The 21,492-nt window shown below is 44.7% G+C and overlaps 1 protein-coding gene across 1 annotated transcript in view; it reads left to right on the top strand.

Annotated features, from left to right (window-relative positions):
* Positions 1 to 1,428: 1,428 nt before the first annotated feature.
* CPNE3 (copine 3) overlaps positions 1,429 to 21,492 on the top strand; it is a 47,800-nt gene continuing 27,736 nt past the window's right edge. The window contains exon 1 of the mRNA XM_075270353.1: positions 1,429 to 1,508. The gene's annotated coding sequence lies outside the window, so the exon portion shown is untranslated. The remainder of the gene's footprint in view (positions 1,509 to 21,492) is intronic.

Below are 21,492 nucleotides of genomic sequence, written 5' to 3'. Positions count from 1 at the left end.
TTAGGATGTTTACTCCTGGTGGTAGATTCCTATTTAAATTGTTACCGTATATACTTGAGTATAAGCCGACCCGAATATAAGCCGAGGCCCCTAATTTTACCACAAAAAACTGGGAAAACTTATTGACTCGAGTATAAGCCGAGGGGGGAAATGCAGCAGCTACTGGGAAATTTCAAAAATTAAAATGGTGGGAGTTTTTGGGTGCAGTAGTTGCTGGGTGCTGGGGAAGGGGAGGGGGTGTTTTGGTTGTCTGTCTGCCCCTTCCCTGAGCTTGAGGACTGGGGTTTTTCTTCCCCCCACTTGGAATTCAGCCTGGCTGTATATAGGGGATCTGCAGTGCTCCTATTAACCCCTTCCCGACGGAACAGGAGCACTGCAGATCCCCTATATTCAGCAGACCGGGCGCTGTCAGACACAGGGATACCTAATGTGTATGTGGGTCACAGTCATTTTCTACTTTTATATGTATTCTAGGGAAAGGGATGATTTAGAACTTTTATTCTTTTTACATCTTCTTTTTTTTTTCTTTACCACTATTTTATGGGAGATTCTATACATTGATATTGTGGCTGGTCATAGACCCCCCCCTCCTAAAAAAAAAAATAAAAAAAAAATAAACATATATATATATTTTTTTTTGCTGACTCGAGTATGGTGTGTGTGTGTGGGGGGGGGGGGGGGGGGGGTTCAGCACAAAAACTGAGCTGAAAAATTCGGCTTATGCTCGAGTATATACGGTAGTCTTGGTCAGATTAAAACCAAGGACCCACTATACTATCACATTGTGTCTAGTTAATGTTCAGTGCTTTAATAGCATAGTGCATCGATGTAGTAGATACAGTAGCTGTGCCTACTACATTGCTTCTGGGATTTGAGACAAGTTGCCGGAGGTGGAAAACCATATACTTCAGTACAGAAGTATTGCAGTATTGCAGCCCCTTGCAGATGACCGTGGGCGAGATCCGTGTGCTATCCTTGTTTTTCGCAGATAGCACACGGACCCAGTGTGCTGACAGGACAGGTCTGTCCCCGAGGCCTTATCCAGAGGATTATAAGAGTTATCACTTACATTGTTGCAGACATTTCTATCTACTCTGACCATGTATAATACAAAGAAGTAGATGTAATACAATAAAAACTATGGGTGGTAAAGACCAATATGCCCACCACTCCAGCGCCAACCCTGTGTACTATGTCAGTAATGTGAACATGAGGCGATAACAATCTTGATGCCTCCTTGTTTTACATGTATTATCTGTAGCAGACAAACCAGATACAAGGCTGTGTGAGCCCGGACCTATGCTAGTCATGTCAGCCAGGCTGCACAGCACGTTACCCCTCCTCTCTACTATGTGTGTAGGAAATCCTGTCATAGGCCTGAGGGTGCAGGGAGGGGAATATGGAGGGAGGGAGAAAGGGAGGAGAAGATTTACCTCAGCTCACAACACATCACACACATTACAGAAAGTCAGAGGGAGACGTCGCCCAGTGGCCGCTGACATACGGAGGTGGGTGCCTTCTGGCTGTCTCGGGTCTGGCTCTTATATACAGTACATGGGCTACATACGTTGGAGGGTGGGGGGTACCTACATGGTCATCTGGGTGGGTACAGCTAAAGGGGTAAGGCCCCAGTGCTCGAGAAAGTTCTGACTACGGCTAATGTATATACTGCCATAGCATTACACTTACATACTGTAGTTTGCACGTGGGCGTATATACGTATGCATGTATATACTTATTCCATGTATACAGTATTTAATACCGGGCTTGGCTAGAGAATTGTTGACTTAAGGTTTGGCCTATTCTTCTCGCTGTATACACATAAACAAGTTTTTCATGGGCAGGTGAATGTTGTGTCCATATTATTACAGTTACATGGAGAATACTGTTATACTGTATATAGGTGCAGGTCCATAAAGTTCACTCTCTGTCCTTATATATATATATATAGGCTGATAGTAAGGTTACTGTGTATACATCTTCTTATATAGGATTTACATAAAAAGCAAATTGCAAAGTTTGGATGTGCTTTGTAAAGGGCCAAAGTTTATCCAACGTGCATTATCTACAGTCATATGTGGCCGTCCATATGTTATTTATAGGGTTATCACTATAAATGTCTACCAGATGCAATAGGCTTTTTTCCATACTGGATAGATTATCACTATGCAGTCGATGGGGGTCCAACAGTGGGACCCCGCACTGACTAGCTGATCCTGGCCCCTAAAGGTCCACAAACAGATCGGCTCCTAGTCAGGTGATGCTCGGTTCACACTAATGTTTGCCCTCTTTTGTTCGTGTCTGTCATGGGACCACAACACTGGAGAGGTGGACTACTAAAACAGGTTATACACAGAGCCTCGCAAACCCCATTGACTATAATGGGGTCCATCGAGTGGCCATCATTGTGACACTGAAAGTGGCAGAGAAGGAAGACTTCCATACAGGATTTTTTTCTCTGCCGATTTTTGGCAGAGTCTCCCGATGCAGATGTGACCCCTGTCTAAGGAACAGAGGTTCTTCCGGACCCATCCTGTGCAGTAGCTTCTAGTAGATCATCTGAACCGTGCGGGATCCACCCGGCAGGTACTGGTGATCTATATTGTGCGATAGGTGTTAGATAGTGTTCAAAAGCTACTGGGGGCCTTAAGGCTTAGTTCACACGTGAATACCGTGTGGTGTAATTTGGTCCGGAAAAAAACGCTTCCTAATTAGGAAGCAGTTTTTGGATCTTGAGGTGTTTTTTGGTAAAAAAAAAAAAAAACGCTTCAGAAAACGCCAGGCGGTTTTTCCCTCTCGGACAGTGAATGGACTGTAAAAAACCACGTTGCGACGCGGTTTCTGCCTCCCATTCACTTGTATTGACTTCCTGAGGCGGAATCCGCCTCAGGAAAGGTCATGTCACTTCTTTTTTCCGCTAGCGGAAAAAAATCACAAGCGGAAAAACGAACGCTAGCGGTCTCCATAGACCACCATTGCGAGGGGGCGGATTATGATGTGTATTTCACGTCATAATCTGCCCCCTCTGTGCCCGTGTGAACAGCCCTTAGAATTAGACCCCACTTAGTAATATGCAGCTAAAAACACTATGGAAAAAACTGCAGCAAAAACACATTTTGTTTTTTTTCCTGCAGGAATTTTCATTGAGTTTTTGCTCCATTTTATTTTGCTTTTTTCTTGCTTGCACAGCTAAAACGAATATGCTGTATTTTTCGCTGGTGCTATTCCTGAGGCCATTATAATATACCCAGTGAGCATTCTTATCTGGTCCTATTAAAATACGCCCTGGAGAACTACAAAGTGAGAGTGCGCCCGGATATGAGCAATCAAATTTTTAGCAGAAAACAGATAAACACAATTATCGGGAAACGAGAATCTTCAGATAGTGACATCTACATTGATATAAGAATGAAAGAGATCCAAATCTTTATCCTTTCAAGACTCTGTTCACTTCTGCTTCTTGGTTTCTGTTGCAAATGGAGACCATGACACATTGCCGGACCCTCCACATCAGATCCTCCACTATAAGCCAAACTATTGTCCATCATGATTTGTAGATTTGTCACAATTTTTGTCTGATGTGATGACCGGATGTCACCCATATGTGCTAAAGATGCCCATACACATTAGATTAACCTCTACGGGACGACCCTATAAAGCATTACGGGAAAAACTGTGGCGGGAAAAACCGCGGCAGGAACGCATTGCAGTTCTTCCCGCAGCGCTTTAAACAGAATGTTTGTGGAGTTTTCCTCCGCAGACTTTCTGTTACAATTTATCTACGGGGACGCCGCTGGCGTTTCCGTAGATATAATTGACATGCTGTGATTTCCAAAACCTCGCTGTTTTTGGAAATCGCAGTGTGTCCGCGCTGCAGTCTTTACCGCCAAGTGGGCATGGGATTCGCAAGAGCATTCACCATATTAGATGTTTAGAGTTCAGATACGTTGGGACATGTGTACATGTAATATATTTATTTTATAGGCTAATCCCATACACAAATTGCAGAAAAAAATCTGCGGTGGAAATGCTCTGATTTCAAAAACACTCCCATTTTCGTACATCGCAGAAGTTATACCTATGGAAATTCCAGTGCTTTTTGTATGGGTATAATGGAGGCAAAAAGTCTGCAGAGGAAAACTCTACAGAGTTTTTGTGAAAGACGCTACGCTGTGTTTTTCGGCTGCGGCTCACTACTTGTCTTGTGAAGCAGAAGCTACCACTGGTCTGCGGGTGTCCCAGGTATCAGACAATTACTGGTCTTCAAGTGATGACTATCCTAGGCCCTGAAAAGTCCTTTAAGAAATCCTTGTTTCTGTATGGATTCACCTTATGACAGCACACACCGGCTCCATGATATGGAAACTTAATCTATTTCAGTTTTGTAGCATTCTGACTCTGTTCACACATCTTTTCCATGTGCAGAAAGCCTCCTCTATATGTAAAGTGTGACATGGTAGTCAAAGGTGAACATATTATTAAAAGGTAACCTGATGAAGGTAAATTACGGCACACCACGGTCTCACCGGGGGGGTTGTGACCATAAGTAATCCCTTCATCTGTATAGTAAGCAATAAGTAGTGACACACCATGTAGCCGATAAGTCAGAGCCTCGTGTGACGCTCTCATGGAAAGTTGTTCTGTCACTTAGTTATGTGACTCACTTCAGGAATTTAGAAAGTGTTTCAAAACCACCTGAGTATTGGGGTAATTCTGACTCACTTATTCCATGGGGAGATTTGTGTCCATATTGTCATGTGAGTGCTGCGGAGGTCGCCGCCTACTTGTCAGATTTCTATATCACTATGTCATTGTCATAGAAATTTTTACCCGTATACATGATAATGCAGACACGTTGGTGATCTTCAGTCTGCGGGGTAATAAACTATTCTCATAGAACTGTGTAATACAATTGTGCGCCCCTATATACTCCTATAAGATACATCTCCAGGATTTAGTGCACGTGATGTGATTGTTTAACCAGCTGGCACCGAGTCCTCCATTCTGCCCGTTTGTGATCAGGATACATGTTGATGTCTTATTCACACGTCGGTGGAATAAAGGTCATGGTCCGCCACACAGTTACACTAAACTCCTATGTAATCCTATGGTCCTATTCATATGTCTGTTTTTTTAAACTGGAACTTGTGAAAAATTCACCCAAAAATAGAACACGCCCTATTTCACGGATCACTCAATAGATTCAAGTACAGCAAAACCAAGTTGCCTAAAAGTTTAGGTACGCTGCAAAGGGGTTTTCCTACCAAGGCCAGTTATCCCCTATCTATGAGCAATCAGACCCCAACTGACCAAGTGAATGGAGACTTTCATCTTCCATCATGGTTGGCCAACAGTACTCCATTGGAATGTATGGAGCGGTGCGTGTACTGCCCAACTCCACTCCATTGCGAATTGGGTACATAATGAATGTGAACCTTGTGTTTTGTGCTATGGAATTCTCAACAGGATCCAGGAGGACGCTTCTTTTTTCAGCCATAATTTGAAGCAGATTTTGAGGCTGAATACTAGAGATGAGCGAACAGTGTTCTATCGAACTCATGTTCGATCGGATATTAGGCTGTTCGGCATGTTCGAATCGAATCGAACACCGCGTGGTAAAGTGCGCCATTACTCGATTCCCCTCCCACCTTCCCTGGCGCCTTTTTTGCTCCAATAACAGCGCAGGGTAGGTGGGACAGGAACTACGACACCGGTGACGTTGAAAAAAGTAGGCAAAACCCATTGGCTGCCGAAAACATGTGACCTCTAATTTAAAAGAACAGCGCCGCCCAGCTTCGCGTCATTCTGAGCTTGCAATTCACCGAGGACGGAGGTTTCCGTCCAGTTAGCTAGGGGTTAGATTCTGGGTAGGCAGGGACAGGCTAGGATAGGAAGGAGAAGACAACCAACAGCTCTTATAAGAGCTAAATTCCAGGGAGAAGCTTGTCAGTGTAACGTGGCACTGACGGGCTCAATCGCCGCAACCCAGCTTTCCCAGGATCCTGAATGGAATACACTGTCAGTGTATTCCCGTATACCCGATATATACCCCCGATACCCGTTCCAACGGTGTGCCCCCCCACCTTCACCCCAGAAATACCCTGCAAGTCCCCTAGCAATAGAATTGGGGCTATATACACCCACTATTTTTGCTACTGCCATATAGTGCCATTGTCTCACTGGGAATTCAAAGAATATATTGGGCTTACATATAACTTCAATTCCAGGGAGAAGCTTGTCAGTGTAACGTGGCACTGACGGGCTCAATCGCCGCAACCCAGCTTTCCCAGGATCCTGAATGGAACACACTGACAGTGTATTCCCGTATACCCCATATATACACCCCAAATCCCCGTTCCAACGGTGTGCCCCCCCACCTTCACCTCAGAAATACCCTGCAAGTCCCCTAGCAATAGAATTGGGGCTATATACACCCACAATTTTTGCTACTGGTATACAGTGCCATTGTCTCACTGGGAATTCAAAGAATATATGGGGGTTATGTGCACCCACAATTTTTAATACTGCTATACAGTGCCATTGTCTGACTGGGAATTCAAAGAATATATGGGGGTTATGTGCACCCACAATTTTTAATACTGGTATATAGTGCCATTGTCTGACTGGGAATTCAAAGAATATATGGGGGTTACGTGCACCCACAATTTTTAATACTGCTATACAGTGCCATTGTCTGACTGGGAATTCAAAGAATATATGGGGGTTATGTGCACCCACAATTTTTAATACTGGTATACAGTGCCATTGTCTGACTGGGAATTCAAAGAATATATTGGGGTGACGTGCACCCACAATTTTTGCTACTGCTATACAGTTCCATTGTCTCACTGGGAATTCAAAGAATATATGGGGGTTATGTGCACCCACAATTTTTAATACTGGTATACAGTGCCATTGTCTGACTGGGAATTCAAAGAATATATGGGGGTTATGTGCACCCACAATTTTTAATACTGGTATACAGTGCCATTGTCTGACTGGGAATTCAAAGAATATATGGGGGTTATGTGCACCCACAATTTTTAATACTGGTATACAGTGCCATTGTCTGACTGGGAATTCAAAGAATATATGGGGGTTACGTGCACCCACAATTTTTAATACTGCTATACAGTGCCATTGTCTGACTGGGAATTCAAAGAATATATGGGGGTTACGTGCACCCACAATTTTTAATACTGGTATACAGTGCCATTGTCTGACTGGGAATTCAAAGAATATATGGGGGTTATGTGCACCCACAATTTTTAATACTGGTATACAGTGCCATTGTCTGACTGGGAATTCAAAGAATATATGGGGGTTATGTGCACCCACAATTTTTAATACTGGTATACAGTGCCATTGTCTGACTGGGAATTCAAAGAATATATGGGGGTTATGTGCACCCACAATTTTTACTACTGGTATACAGTGCCATTGTCTAACTGGGAATTCAAAGAATATATTGGGGTGACGTGCACCCACAATTTTTGCTACTGCTATACAGTTCCATTGTCTCACTGGGAATTCAAAGAATATATGGGGGTTATGTGCACCCACAATTTTTAATACTGGTATACAGTGCCATTGTCTGACTGGGAATTCAAAGAATATATGGGGGTTATGTGCACCCACAATTTTTAATACTGGTATACAGTGCCATTGTCTGACTGGGAATTCAAAGAATATATGGGGGTTATGTGCACCCACAATTTTTACTACTGGTATACAGTGCCATTGTCTAACTGGGAATTCAAAGAATATATTGGGGTGACGTGCACCCACAATTTTTGCTACTGCTATACAGTTCCATTGTCTCACTGGGAATTCAAAGAATATATGGGGGTTATGTGCACCCACAATTTTTAATACTGGTATACAGTGCCATTGTCTGACTGGGAATTCAAAGAATATATGGGGGTTATGTGCACCCACAATTTTTAATACTGGTATATAGTGCCATTGTCTGACTGGGAATTCAAAGAATATATGGGGGTTACGTGCACCCACAATTTTTAATACTGGTATACAGTGCCATTGTCTGACTGGGAATTCAAAGAATATATGGGGGTTATGTGCACCCACAATTTTTAATACTGGTATACAGTGCCATTGTCTGACTGGGAATTCAAAGAATATATGGGGGTTACGTGCACCCACAATTTTTAATACTGGTATACAGTGCCATTGTCTGACTGGGAATTCAAAGAATATATGGGGGTTATGTGCACCCACAATTTTTAATACTGGTATACAGTGCCATTGTCTGACTGGGAATTCAAAGAATATATGGGGGTTATGTGCACCCACAATTTTTACTACTGGTATACAGTGCCATTGTCTAACTGGGAATTCAAAGAATATATTGGGGTGACGTGCACCCACAATTTTTGCTACTGCTATACAGTTCCATTGTCTCACTGGGAATTCAAAGAATATATGGGGGTTATGTGCACCCACAATTTTTAATACTGGTATACAGTGCCATTGTCTGACTGGGAATTCAAAGAATATATGGGGGTTATGTGCACCCACAATTTTTAATACTGGTATACAGTGCCATTGTCTGACTGGGAATTCAAAGAATATATGGGGGTTATGTGCACCCACAATTTTTACTACTGGTATACAGTGCCATTGTCTAACTGGGAATTCAAAGAATATATTGGGGTGACGTGCACCCACAATTTTTGCTACTGCTATACAGTTCCATTGTCTGACTGGGAATTCAAAGAATATATGGGGGTTATGTGCACCCACAATTTTTACTACTGGTATACAGTGCCATTGTCTGACTGGGAATTCAAAGAATATATGGGGGTTATGTGCACCCACAATTTTTAATACTGGTATACAGTGCCATTGTCTGACTGGGAATTCAAAGAATATATGGGGGTTACGTGCACCCACAATTTTTAATACTGCTATACAGTGCCATTGTCTGACTGGGAATTCAAAGAATATATGGGGGTTACGTGCACCCACAATTTTTAATACTGGTATACAGTGCCATTGTCTGACTGGGAATTCAAAGAATATATGGGGGTTATGTGCACCCACAATTTTTAATACTGGTATACAGTGCCATTGTCTGACTGGGAATTCAAAGAATATATGGGGGTTATGTGCACCCACAATTTTTACTACTGGTATACAGTGCCATTGTCTAACTGGGAATTCAAAGAATATATTGGGGTGACGTGCACCCACAATTTTTGCTACTGCTATACAGTTCCATTGTCTGACTGGGAATTCAAAGAATATATGGGGGTTATGTGCACCCACAATTTTTACTACTGGTATACAGTGCCATTGTCTGACTGGGAATTCAAAGAATATATGGGGGTTATGTGCACCCACAATTTTTAATACTGGTATACAGTGCCATTGTCTGACTGGGAATTCAAAGAATATATGGGGGTTACGTGCACCCACAATTTTTAATACTGCTATACAGTGCCATTGTCTGACTGGGAATTCAAAGAATATATGGGGGTTACGTGCACCCACAATTTTTAATACTGCTATACAGTGCCATTGTCTGACTGGGAATTCAAAGAATATATGGGGGTTACGTGCACCCACAATTTTTAATACTGGTATACAGTGCCATTGTCTGACTGGGAATTCAAAGAATATATGGGGGTTATGTGCACCCACAATTTTTAATACTGGTATACAGTGCCATTGTCTGACTGGGAATTCAAAGAATATATGGGGGTTATGTGCACCCACAATTTTTACTACTGGTATACAGTGCCATTGTCTAACTGGGAATTCAAAGAATATATTGGGGTGACGTGCACCCACAATTTTTGCTACTGCTATACAGTTCCATTGTCTGACTGGGAATTCAAAGAATATATGGGGGTTATGTGCACCCACAATTTTTACTACTGGTATACAGTGCCATTGTCTGACTGGGAATTCAAAGAATATATGGGGGTTACGTGCACCCACAATTTTTAATACTGCTATACAGTGCCATTGTCTGACTGGGAATTCAAAGAATATATGGGGGTTACGTGCACCCACAATTTTTAATACTGGTATACAGTGCCATTGTCTGACTGGGAATTCAAAGAATATATGGGGGTTATGTGCACCCACAATTTTTAATACTGGTATACAGTGCCATTGTCTGACTGGGAATTCAAAGAATATATGGGGGTTATGTGCACCCACAATTTTTACTACTGGTATACAGTGCCATTGTCTAACTGGGAATTCAAAGAATATATTGGGGTGACGTGCACCCACAATTTTTGCTACTGCTATACAGTTCCATTGTCTGACTGGGAATTCAAAGAATATATGGGGGTTATGTGCACCCACAATTTTTACTACTGGTATACAGTGCCATTGTCTGACTGGGAATTCAAAGAATATATGGGGGTTATGTGCACCCACAATTTTTACTACTGGTATACAGTGCCATTGTCTGACTGGGAATTCAAAGAATATATGGGGGTTATGTGCACCCACAATTTTTAATACTGGTATACAGTGCCATTGTCTGACTGGGAATTCAAAGAATATATGGGGGTTACGTGCACCCACAATTTTTAATACTGCTATACAGTGCCATTGTCTGACTGGGAATTCAAAGAATATATGGGGGTTACGTGCACCCACAATTTTTAATACTGGTATACAGTGCCATTGTCTGACTGGGAATTCAAAGAATATATGGGGGTTATGTGCACCCACAATTTTTAATACTGGTATACAGTGCCATTGTCTGACTGGGAATTCAAAGAATATATGGGGGTTATGTGCACCCACAATTTTTAATACTGGTATATAGTGCCATTGTCTGACTGGGAATTCAAAGAATATATGGGGGTTACGTGCACCCACAATTTTTAATACTGCTATACAGTGCCATTGTCTGAGTGGGAATTCAAAGAATATATGGGGGTTATGTGCACCCACAATTTTTAATACTGGTATATAGTGCCATTGTCTGACTGGGAATTCAAAGAATATATGGGGGTTATGTGCACCCACAATTTTTAATACTGGTATACAGTGCCATTGTCTCACTGGGAATTCCACAAATAATTTGGGGATTCATTCACCCTACATCTCAGGCTCTTGCCATATTCACCCAGGTTGTCAGTGCTGCACCAGCTCGTTCCCAGACAGCTCGGCCCGAAAAACGCGTTACCTATATAGAGGATTTGGACAATGAAGACAACATGTTCTAAATCTAATGTCTGCACCTTCTCCAGAATTAAAATAAAGGCAGCGTTTAACTTTCAAATAGCACTGCACAAAGGAAGAGCTTATCAGCTTGTCTCATGACATGCTACTGAAAAGTTTCATTTGTGTATCTTAATGTAAATATAGTTGTATAAGCTTTTTGGGTTTTAGGCACTGCCAAGTTATTTATTACCACCCACTCCCTTATAATGATGATGACGCCAAAGTCACTGTGGGTGTTCAGAGCTCACAGCTTTGGGTGACATTTGTCTTGCTCTCTGTCGGTACCAGCTGTCTTTTTGGATACCGTAAAGTTATGTTGACTTTATTAACAGCTATAGAAGCTTTAGCCAGGTTGTGACGGTGTGTAACCCTAACAACACTAAGTGGGATACACATTAATAGTCAGTCTATGTACGCTAAACGTATCACTGAAGTAATTTTTTTTCCCTCTCCCCTAATATAAGAAAGGAACAGACATTAGACCTAGACCGGGGTTCGAGGCTTGAAAAAATCCAGTATTATTTGTTCTTCATGATGTGAAATATGTGTTGAAAAGCAACCCAAGATGAAGTCAGCCATGTGTGCCAGTGTGTTACTTGGCATGCCTTTGCTGGCCCCAACTGTAAGGGTCACTCTCCATTTCCTCCATTTTCCACTCCCCTTCACACCATTTGTGGTGAAGCAATGGGATGCACTGAAGTGCACCCTCTAGCCTCGTGTGGGATAGGGACATCAGATGCCACTCCAACCCCCTCGTCTTCCTCCGCCAGCCAACGGTGCGAAGATGAGAGGAGTGTGCTCTGAATGTTTTCTGCCTAGCAGAGGCTAGTTCTCACTTACGAAAATGGCCCCACTTTGACCTGTATATCAGGCACAATGGTGTAGGTTTCAAAGAAACATGGCACCAACAAGTTGGAAAACGTGGGCCATGCGTGGACCGTGTTTGAGTCTGGCAAGCTCCAGATCTGCTACCAGGTTCCAGCCATTATCACAGGCGCAAAAATGCCAGGCCCCAGGTGTAGCAGGGAAAAAAAAATGCCATCTCAGCCAGGATGGCATCCCTGACCTCGGAGGCACTGTGCTGTCTGTCCCCCAAGCTGATGAGCTTCAGCACCGCCTGCTGACGTCTCCCCACACCAGTGTTTTAGCGTTTGCCGCTAGTAGCTGTGGTGGAGGTTGCAGCGTCGTAGGGTTTCAGTCTACTCCTGCCATGAATTTTGGCCTGGGAGAGGAGATAGGCCACCCCAGTTTGCACCCGGGGAACAGACTCCACCACATTCACCCTGCCTGTCATTAAAGATAAGCACTGCAGCATCCCTGACCACAGGCGCTTGTCCAAGTGTCGGTGGTCAAGTGGACCTTGCAGCAAAGCGCGGAACTAAGGGCCCACCTGATGTTGAGTGACACGTGCTGGTGCAAGGCGGGGACGCCACACCGGGAGAAGTTGAGACGGCTAGGGACGGCATAGTGAGGTGCCACAGTTGCCATCAGGTCCGGGAAGGCGGGAGTTTCAACAAGCCGGAACGCCAACCTCTCCTGGGCCAGCAGTTTAGCGATGTTGGCGTTCTAGGCTTGCGTGGGTGGGTGGTTAGCGGTGTATTTCTGCCGGCGCTCCAATGTATGAGAGATGGTGGGTTGTTGTAAAGAAGCGCCTGATGGTGCCTTTGATGGTGCAGGAGAAGGAGATAAGACAGAAACAGGGGAGGATGAGGGAGAAGTCAACAAAGTGGCGGAGGCAGATGAAGTGATGTCCTGGCTCGTCCTCTGGAGTGCATCGCCAGCACTGTGAGCAGAGGCAGTGGCATGAACGGCGGGCGACGTTTGTCCTGCCGTTGCTGCCTGCCACTGATTCCATTGCTTGGATTCCAAATGACGGTGCATTGAAGTGGTGGACAGGTTGCTCTTCTCAGGGCCCCTACTCGATTTCGAGAGGCAAATTGTGTAGACGACACTATATCTGTCCTCGGCGCATTCCTTGAAAAAACTCTACACCTTCAAGAAACGTGCCCTCGATGGGGGAGTTTTTCTGGGCTGGGTACAAAAGGGAACATCTTCGGACATTCCGGGTCTGGCCTGGCTTCGGCAAAGCAGCTGACCTCTGCCTCTGGACATGTCTCTGCCTCTAGCTACCCTTTTTGGTGCTGCACCTGCCTCAACATCCACACTACTTTCCCAGCTTGACATCTGCCTTGTCCAGGTGGGGTCGGTGTCCTCGTCGTCCACCACCTCCTCTTCCAACTCCTGTCTCGCCTCCTCCTCCTGCACAATGCGCATGTCAACTGGCTGCCCTGACAGCAACTGCGTCTCATCGTCGTCGATGAGGGTGGGTTGCTGGTCATCCGCCACCAAATCGACCGGAGATGGAATGGAGGAGACTCTAGTGTTTGAGCATCTGGACACAGATACTCGTCTGTTAGGTCCGTGGAATCGCGAAATGGAGGGGCAGGTTGCGGTACAGTCAAAGGAAGGGAGAACAGCTCTGGGGAGCAGGGACAGTTGGGGTTATTGTTCTGAGAAGATTGGGAATTTTGGGTGGAAGGAGGACAAGACTGTTGGGTAAGAGGAGGTAGAGGCTGACTGGCTGGTGGACAATGTGCTTTAAGCGTTATCCGACAGCCATTGCAAGACCTGTTCCTGGTTCTCGGGCCTACTAATCTTTGTACCATTCAGCCTAGTTAATGTGGAACTTTTGTGCAAAGCGCAGAACTTAGGGCCCGCCTGATGTTAAGGGACACACGCTGGTACAAGGCTCAACTCACCCTAAGTGCCAAAAACACTGCTGGTGCAAGGCTCTACTCATGCCAAGGGCCTCAATCTCTGCTGGTAGCTCAGCTTAAGGTCATGTAACTTTGTTTGGAAGGGCTCATGTTAAGGGCTAGAAAAGTGAATTTTGGAAGGTCTTACCACATCACACACACACACACACACACACACACACACACACACACACACACACACACACACACACTCAAAATGACAGTTAAGGGTGAGGGCTTTTGGAATTCCCATTGCCTATTCCATTTGTGGTTGTCATGGGGAACGTGATTTAAAGGGGTGGTTGTTACTGTTTGTTGAGCTTAAATTGGGGTTTGTGTCCATCCATTTGGGGAGTAAAGAAGGTTTCCAGGTATTTTCCCACTTTGATAGAGGTTTTTTTGAATGTGGAAAGTGTGTAGTTGTTAGGCAGTGATGTTGGGGTAATAGAGGGTCTTTGGTGTGTTAGATGCCCCCAGGCATGCTTCCCCTGCTGTCCCAGTGTCATTCCAGAGGTGTTGGCATCATTTCCTGGGGTGTCATAGTGGACTTGGTGACCCTCCAGACACGGATTTGGGTTTCCCCCTTAACGAGTATCTGTTCCCCATAGACTATAATGGGGTTCGAAACCCGTTCGAACACACGAACATTGAGCGGCTGTTCGAATCGAATTTCGAACCTCGAACATTTTAGTGTTCGCTCATCTCTACTGAATACACCTCACATGCACCAAATTCCTCCATGTAAACATACTCGGAACGTATTTTCACACCCCGCAGACTTGGTGTATTTTTGCTGTCACCTGAATAGGGTTGTCAGTGCCGTGGATTTCTGTGGTGTCGTTTTTTAGCAAGACCCTTTGAAATGAATGGATTCTTCCAATCCGCCTTGTGTAGACTTACCCTTAGGGGAGTTTTCATCCAGCTTTTCTTAATCATATTAACTATAAATCTGCCTACGTAGTTATGTAGAAATGTGGTCGGAGAGGATTAGTCACCTTCTCAGCTACAGGTATTAGGTAAAGCTTCTGGACCTGCAGTCTGTCACCGCTTCCCCACATAGCATGTGTCATAAGAAGGTGTCGTATTATGTGGTAGAGTGGCCATGGAGCCCGTCATGCACCAGGGCCCGGGTACATCTGTATTCCCTATAGCTATATCTCTTGCCTCATCATCATATAAGACATCAGTACCGTTCAGCCCTCTGGATAGGACCACAGGGGGTTCTTCATACATACCCGGAGCACCAGTTGGTGAGTCAAACATCACTCCTCTCCTCTATAGGAGATCATTTTAGCACTTGAATGTTTCTTTGGCTTGAACGACCTTTTAAGAAATAGCTTGACATACACCAAGGCTATACACCCCAGTGAGAACAATAGCATTACGATGTAGAATGTCAGCGGCATGGATACCTTAGGGCCAGAGGTTGCATTACAGTTTTTTTCCAGCAGTGTAACAATACTCCTCTTATCATTTTTGAGGAGTATTTTTTTAGTCAAGGAGTATTTGTAATAATGCACATAAATAAAACCCAGGCATGCAGAATGATAAAGGGGTTGTGCCATTAAGGACACTTTTATCCACAAACTATTGGAGAATTGGGTCCATCAGGTCCCCCAGTGATCAGGAGAACCGGGGACTCAGAGTCCCCCATGCCGCCTCCTCATGAATGGGCTACCCCTGTGGTACAGAACTACTGTTCTTTCTATGCCCATGATCATAGATTATTGGCATGTCTCTATCACTGACTCCATATTTGGCCCTGAGATGTTATAATTATTTCATCACCTTTTCCACTTCTTTTATGCAATAAAATGTTGCCATTTTAGTCAGGAGATGGCAGTGTGTAACAGCCAAGTCATTGTACTCAGATTACCTGCCCTGTAACCGGCTATAAACAATTATTACACAACTATTGTGACATGTGGTGTAATAACAAGTAGTGCTCAGAAGGTGATGGAAAAGTGGATCACATGCTATTTCCTATTCATGTAAACTGCCTCTTACTGTGCCAACTACTGTACCAATGACCAACTGTTGTACCAATGACCAACTGTTGTACCAATGACCAACTGCTGCACCACCAACCGACTTCTGCAGCACCGACCAACTGCTGTACCAATGACCATATGCTGTACCCCGACTAACTGCTGTACCAATGACCATCTGCTGTACCCCTGATCAACTACTGTACCCCAGACCAACTGCTGTACCCCCCAACCAACTATTGTATCACCATCCAACTGCTGTACCACCGTCCAACTGCTGTACCAATGACCAACTACTGTACCCCCGACCAACTGCTTTACCAATGACCATCTGCTGTACCCCTGATCAACTACTGTACCCCAGACCAACTGCTGTACCCCCGACCAACTATTGTATCACCATCCAACTGCTGTACTACCATCCACCTGCTGTACCAATGACCAACTGCTGTACCCCTGATCAACTACTGTACCCCGACCAACTACTGTACCAATGACCAACTGCTGTACCCCCGACTAACTGTTGTACCCCCGACCAACTATTGTATCACCATCCAACTGCTGTACCCTCGCCCAACTGCTGTACCAATAACCAACTGCTGTACCCTCCTAAGGTCCTATTCAGAGAACCATTTATACTCCCTAAATCCAAAAGACTAGAATCGAGCTGCACAAGGGCCAGCTGTTTTACATGGATTCTTGGTCTGCATAATAAAATCCCATGAACTAGCTTTTCAGATCTTTGCTGTCTGTGAAGTTGCGCATTCACTACTTTTTCACGTAACTGTCTCTTCAGCTGCATGCACACAACCGAGTGTGCAGGCAGATGCTCTCCCGATTGGGGCGGCGATATGAAGCCTCATCCCAATAATTATGGAGCAGGTCCTATCCTGCTCCTTGGCATGAGAACAGCGCCCCCTAATGAGTTCAGTGAGGTGCAGATTATATAAGCTGAATGCATTCCACTGTAAAATCGTACATTTTCTCCCCCCCGGCCTAGACAATCGTGTGCTTAAGACCGTAGTACTTAAAGGATTTGCACTGTGGACAATTATCACCCATCCATAGGACAGGGATTTAAATGACCAATCGCCAGATCTCCCAGTAATCAGGAGGACGGGAGACCAGAGGTACCAAAGTGCTTGTGCACAAATTTTCAGGAGAAAAAAGGCGTTCCATTCAGGTGAGCCTGACATACCTCGCTGTGTTACTGGTTTACTATGCTTTACCCTGGGGACAGAATATAAAGTAGTGGTGAAGGGTCCTAGCAGTGATCCCACGGGGCCCTGCATGTGCTAGCAGATATTTTATGTTGTAACCATGTCTGCCTCGCACATATCATTGAAATAATTGTTTTATATGATATATCAGAGTTCTGGCTGACATAGGTTTTCGTTTGAGGAGTATTTACCTTTTATTAAAGTGGTTGTCTGGGATAAAATGATAATTTAACAATAAACTAAACATCAGAAGGTCACCGATACTACCCCCCGCCCATCATACTTACCTGTCTTCAAGTCCTGATCTTCTGGGCACAAAACGTCACTTCCTTCACTTCTGCCGACACTCTGGCTCTATTGCACAGGTGGCGGCAGATGTGAAGTGAAGAAGGAGGCGGTGACACAGAAGAAAGTGATCCCTAGGACAGGAAGGCAGGTACATATCGTGGGGTGGGGGGTAGTTAGTTAGGTATGGCTAGTAGTCCACAGGCTAGCTAGGGAAACAAGGGGGTGCACAGATGTATGGTCCATTTTTTGCTCAAATTCACATGACCCTTTCAAAACCCATGAACGTCTTTGCATGAATTCACACTTCTTTTCTGTCCTTCAAAGCAGACAAAGGGTCCATTCACATGGAGGAAGTTGGCGCTAATTCTGGCTTGGAATCCGCGTCAGAATCAGCCCTAAAAAAAAAAGACTCCCATTGACTTCATTGACTTTCCGGGCAAAATCCATTGAAATCAATGGGAGGCTTTTCCCCCCATTGATTTCAATGGGTTTCGTGCTGAAAACGGAACCCATTGAAGTCAATGGGAGGCTTATTTTTCAGTGCTGATTCTGACGCAGATTTTGAGCCAGAATCAGCACCAACTTCCTCCGTGTAAATGGACCCAGTGATAGAACATGTGGGCTTTTTTTTACAGCAATTGAACGGTCTGTCAAAAAGGGACATGTGCGTAAGGGGCAACACGGTGGCTCAGTGGTTATCACTGCAGCCTTGCAGCGCTCGAGTCCTGGGTTTGAATCCTGCCCGGAACAACATCTGCAAGGAGTTTGTATGTTCTCCATGTTTGCATGGATTTCCTACCATTCTACGAAGACATACTGATAGGAGCAAAAAAAAGTACATTGTGATCCCTACATGGGGCAATCTAACCAATCGGTTTAACCCTAGCTCACATGTGGCCATCAATAATTTCACAATAATACAGTAAAATCATGCATGCGGGTGGAGTTTTGTATAGTATCTTATATTTCAACTGTACCTATGGATGGGCATCTATGGATATACCCAGAAAACACGTTAAAGGGACGGTCACTTTTTTGTATTATTTCTATCCATATTATGTTATCACACATAACCAAACGAATCCTGTACAGAATGCAGCGTACATCGGGAATACAACAAGGAACTCAATGACAACATATCAATACCAAAGGAACAATTACTTTGGCCCTTTAAACTGAACTGCATCCATCAGACTGTAGGACACTCGACATACTCAGATGACACTCAGATGTGTGAATAGAGCCAAAGCTCTTACTATAATTTCGGCACAATGATTTGGCTTACCGTATCGCTTCCTCCTGACTACCTGTATATCTTGCCAGATGAAAATTGGAGCCTGTGGCGCTGCGATAGTGTTAATTATAGAGAAGGGTAATAGATAGTAATGGATGAACGCGGCGCTGCAATGATTTATGCTTTTATGTACTGACATGAAAAACCTATCTCAGCCAGACAATAATAATAATGGAGCAGCAATCCAATATACAGGGTGTGGTGCGGATATATTACACAAAAGCTGTGCTTTAATCTACGGGCGCAAATACGTAATTTAGTGTTCAGTTTTCCAAAGAAATGGCCCTTCACTTACAGTATTAGTGCATAATAGCACCCAAAAAAGGCAGAGAGAACCTTGTAAGAGATCTAAAGGGGTTATGTCATGAAAAGTATCTTCTATCCATAGGAGAAAGGAGAAACAGCTCTTTAGTGGGGGTCTTACTGCTGAGACCCCCTCATCGATCCTATGAACAGGAGGTGTTTTCACTACATTGACAATTCAGGGTTGGTTCACATCTGCGTTTGGTAATCCGTTCGGGGAGTCCGCATGGGGGCCCCCCCAAACGGAATATAAAATGCAATTTCAATCAGTGTGTAGTAAAAGCACATGGACCCCATAGACTATAATGGGGTCCATGTGCTTGCCGTCAGATCTCCGCACAGAACATGCAGACAGGAAAGTACTTCACAATCTACTTTCCCCTCCCGATTCATGTGGGCAGCGCGCAGCAAACACACGGGCCCCATTATAGTCTATTGGGTCCGTGTGCTTTCACTGCACAGCTCTTGCAATTGCATTTGGTATTCCGTTCGGAAGGTCCCCATGCGGACTCCCCGAATGGATTACCAAACGCAGATGTGAACGAAGGGTCAGCCTGACTGCATGTAGGTGTGCCTGTGCAGGATGGGACATATCCACGTTCCCATTCGCTTTAACGGAAGTGTCGGAGATAGCCAAGTGCTGAACCATTGAAGTAAATGGTGGCATGGATGTGTTCAGTTGTGCACGGCATGACTAAATTCAGCCTGGCTGTGGTCAGATTGAATTCACAACAGGGGATAAATTCCCAGTTGTCAGACACCCAATTATTATTCTTTTAGGACTGTCTAATCCAGGGGTCCTCAAACTGCGGCCCGAGGGCCACATGCAGCCCGCCAAGCACTTCTGTCTGGCCCCGCCGACAACGCCGGCAGGCGTGCATTTATAATGAAGTTCCTGGGGAGCTCGGGCCAGGCCATGGAGCGCACTTCACTTTATCTATTGGAGGGCACCGCTCCCGATGTCTGTGCGATTTGCTCTGCCTCCGGCCCACTATTTAAAAAGTTTGAGGACCTCTGGTCTAATCCATATGATCCCTGCAATGGGAGACCCCCACTCTGTAGGAGCCAAGATGTAGAGCTGGCAGGACAGAGATGTCTATGCATTACATAGATGATCATATATTTGTATGGGACTGATGGCTCAGTTCACTGGAACCACCACTATGCTGTGCCGCTCCTGTTACTTGAATATGAGCAACGGTGCACATGCCGCTCGTCCTTAGCAGCTTATAGCCTCTGGAGATTGCTGGAACAGATGATCTGGTTCAGGTATCAGACCCCAATAGATCACACATTGATGGCTCCAGTCAAAGGCGTTTTCAGTCTAAATCTATCTAGTATGTAGGCTCACCTCAATGATTAAAAATGTAGTAATAGCCATATATACTCTTAGTAAGACCTCATTCAGACAGCTGTAATGTAACTGTATTTTTGGGTCCGTAATACTACTTCATATCCAAACCTGACTGTGTGTGTGAACTGGCAGCATTATAGGGCTCTAGTGTGCTGTACCTTTGGCTCATCAGTCCCATGGTCGAGACAGGATTTGCAGCCATAATATGGACCCTGAAATATGGCCATCTGAATGAAGCCTAAAGGAGACGTTAAAGGGGTTTTCCATCCCTAGAAGTGGCATATTAAATAACAAATGGTTGCGCACACCTCCACAATCTCCTGTTTGTCTGGTCCACAGGTTGTCTGGGTTCACACTGAGCTCCGTTTCCTTGAGTTTCTCAATCAGCCAGTCACTGCCTATGGTGGGGTCCCTGATCCTGCATATCAGGTGGGCATCTCGGATGATTTCCTGTGTGGGACACCAAAAATGGAGCGAAACACAGACCTGGGCAATTTTGTCAAAGGGTGTATAACCCTCTGTTATTTTAACATATACCTATTACGCTGGGTTCACACCAGGGCACAATTTCCATTTTCAGGTTTCTGCCTTCTGCCGACAGAAGATGGAAACCTGGCAGACAGTGTCCAGCCATGAGCGCCGGTGAGCCTTTTATGCTCTCCGCGGTGAAACCATTTTTTTTTAACTGGACACAAATGTCCGACTTTGTGTCCGGTTAAAAAAAAACAGTTTCGCCGTGGAGAGCACTAAACTCTCACCGGCGCTCACGGCCGGACACTATCCAAATCCATTCATTTCAGTGGGTTTGAAAAATGCCGGCAGGTTTCCGTCTCCTGTCCAGTTTCAGGCAGGAAATGGAAACCTGCAAAACGGAGACCCCGGGTGCAGATGTGAACCTGCCCTTAGGCACTTTTACCCTTAGGGGGCATTCACACGGAGTAACGCCGGGCGTGTATCACAGCCATACACGCCGGCGCTACGGCGGACTGCCGAACACTTCCCATTCACTTCAATGGGAGCGCTCATAAACACCGCTGTTACAAGCGCTCCCATTGAAGTGAATGGGAAGTGTTCGGCA

This window comes from Leptodactylus fuscus, chromosome 4 (assembly GCF_031893055.1).
Source record: "Leptodactylus fuscus isolate aLepFus1 chromosome 4, aLepFus1.hap2, whole genome shotgun sequence".
Taxonomy (NCBI): Eukaryota; Metazoa; Chordata; class Amphibia; order Anura; family Leptodactylidae; genus Leptodactylus; species Leptodactylus fuscus.
Note: the sequence above shows the minus strand (reverse complement) of the source record. Positions and strands in the feature narration are given on the sequence as shown.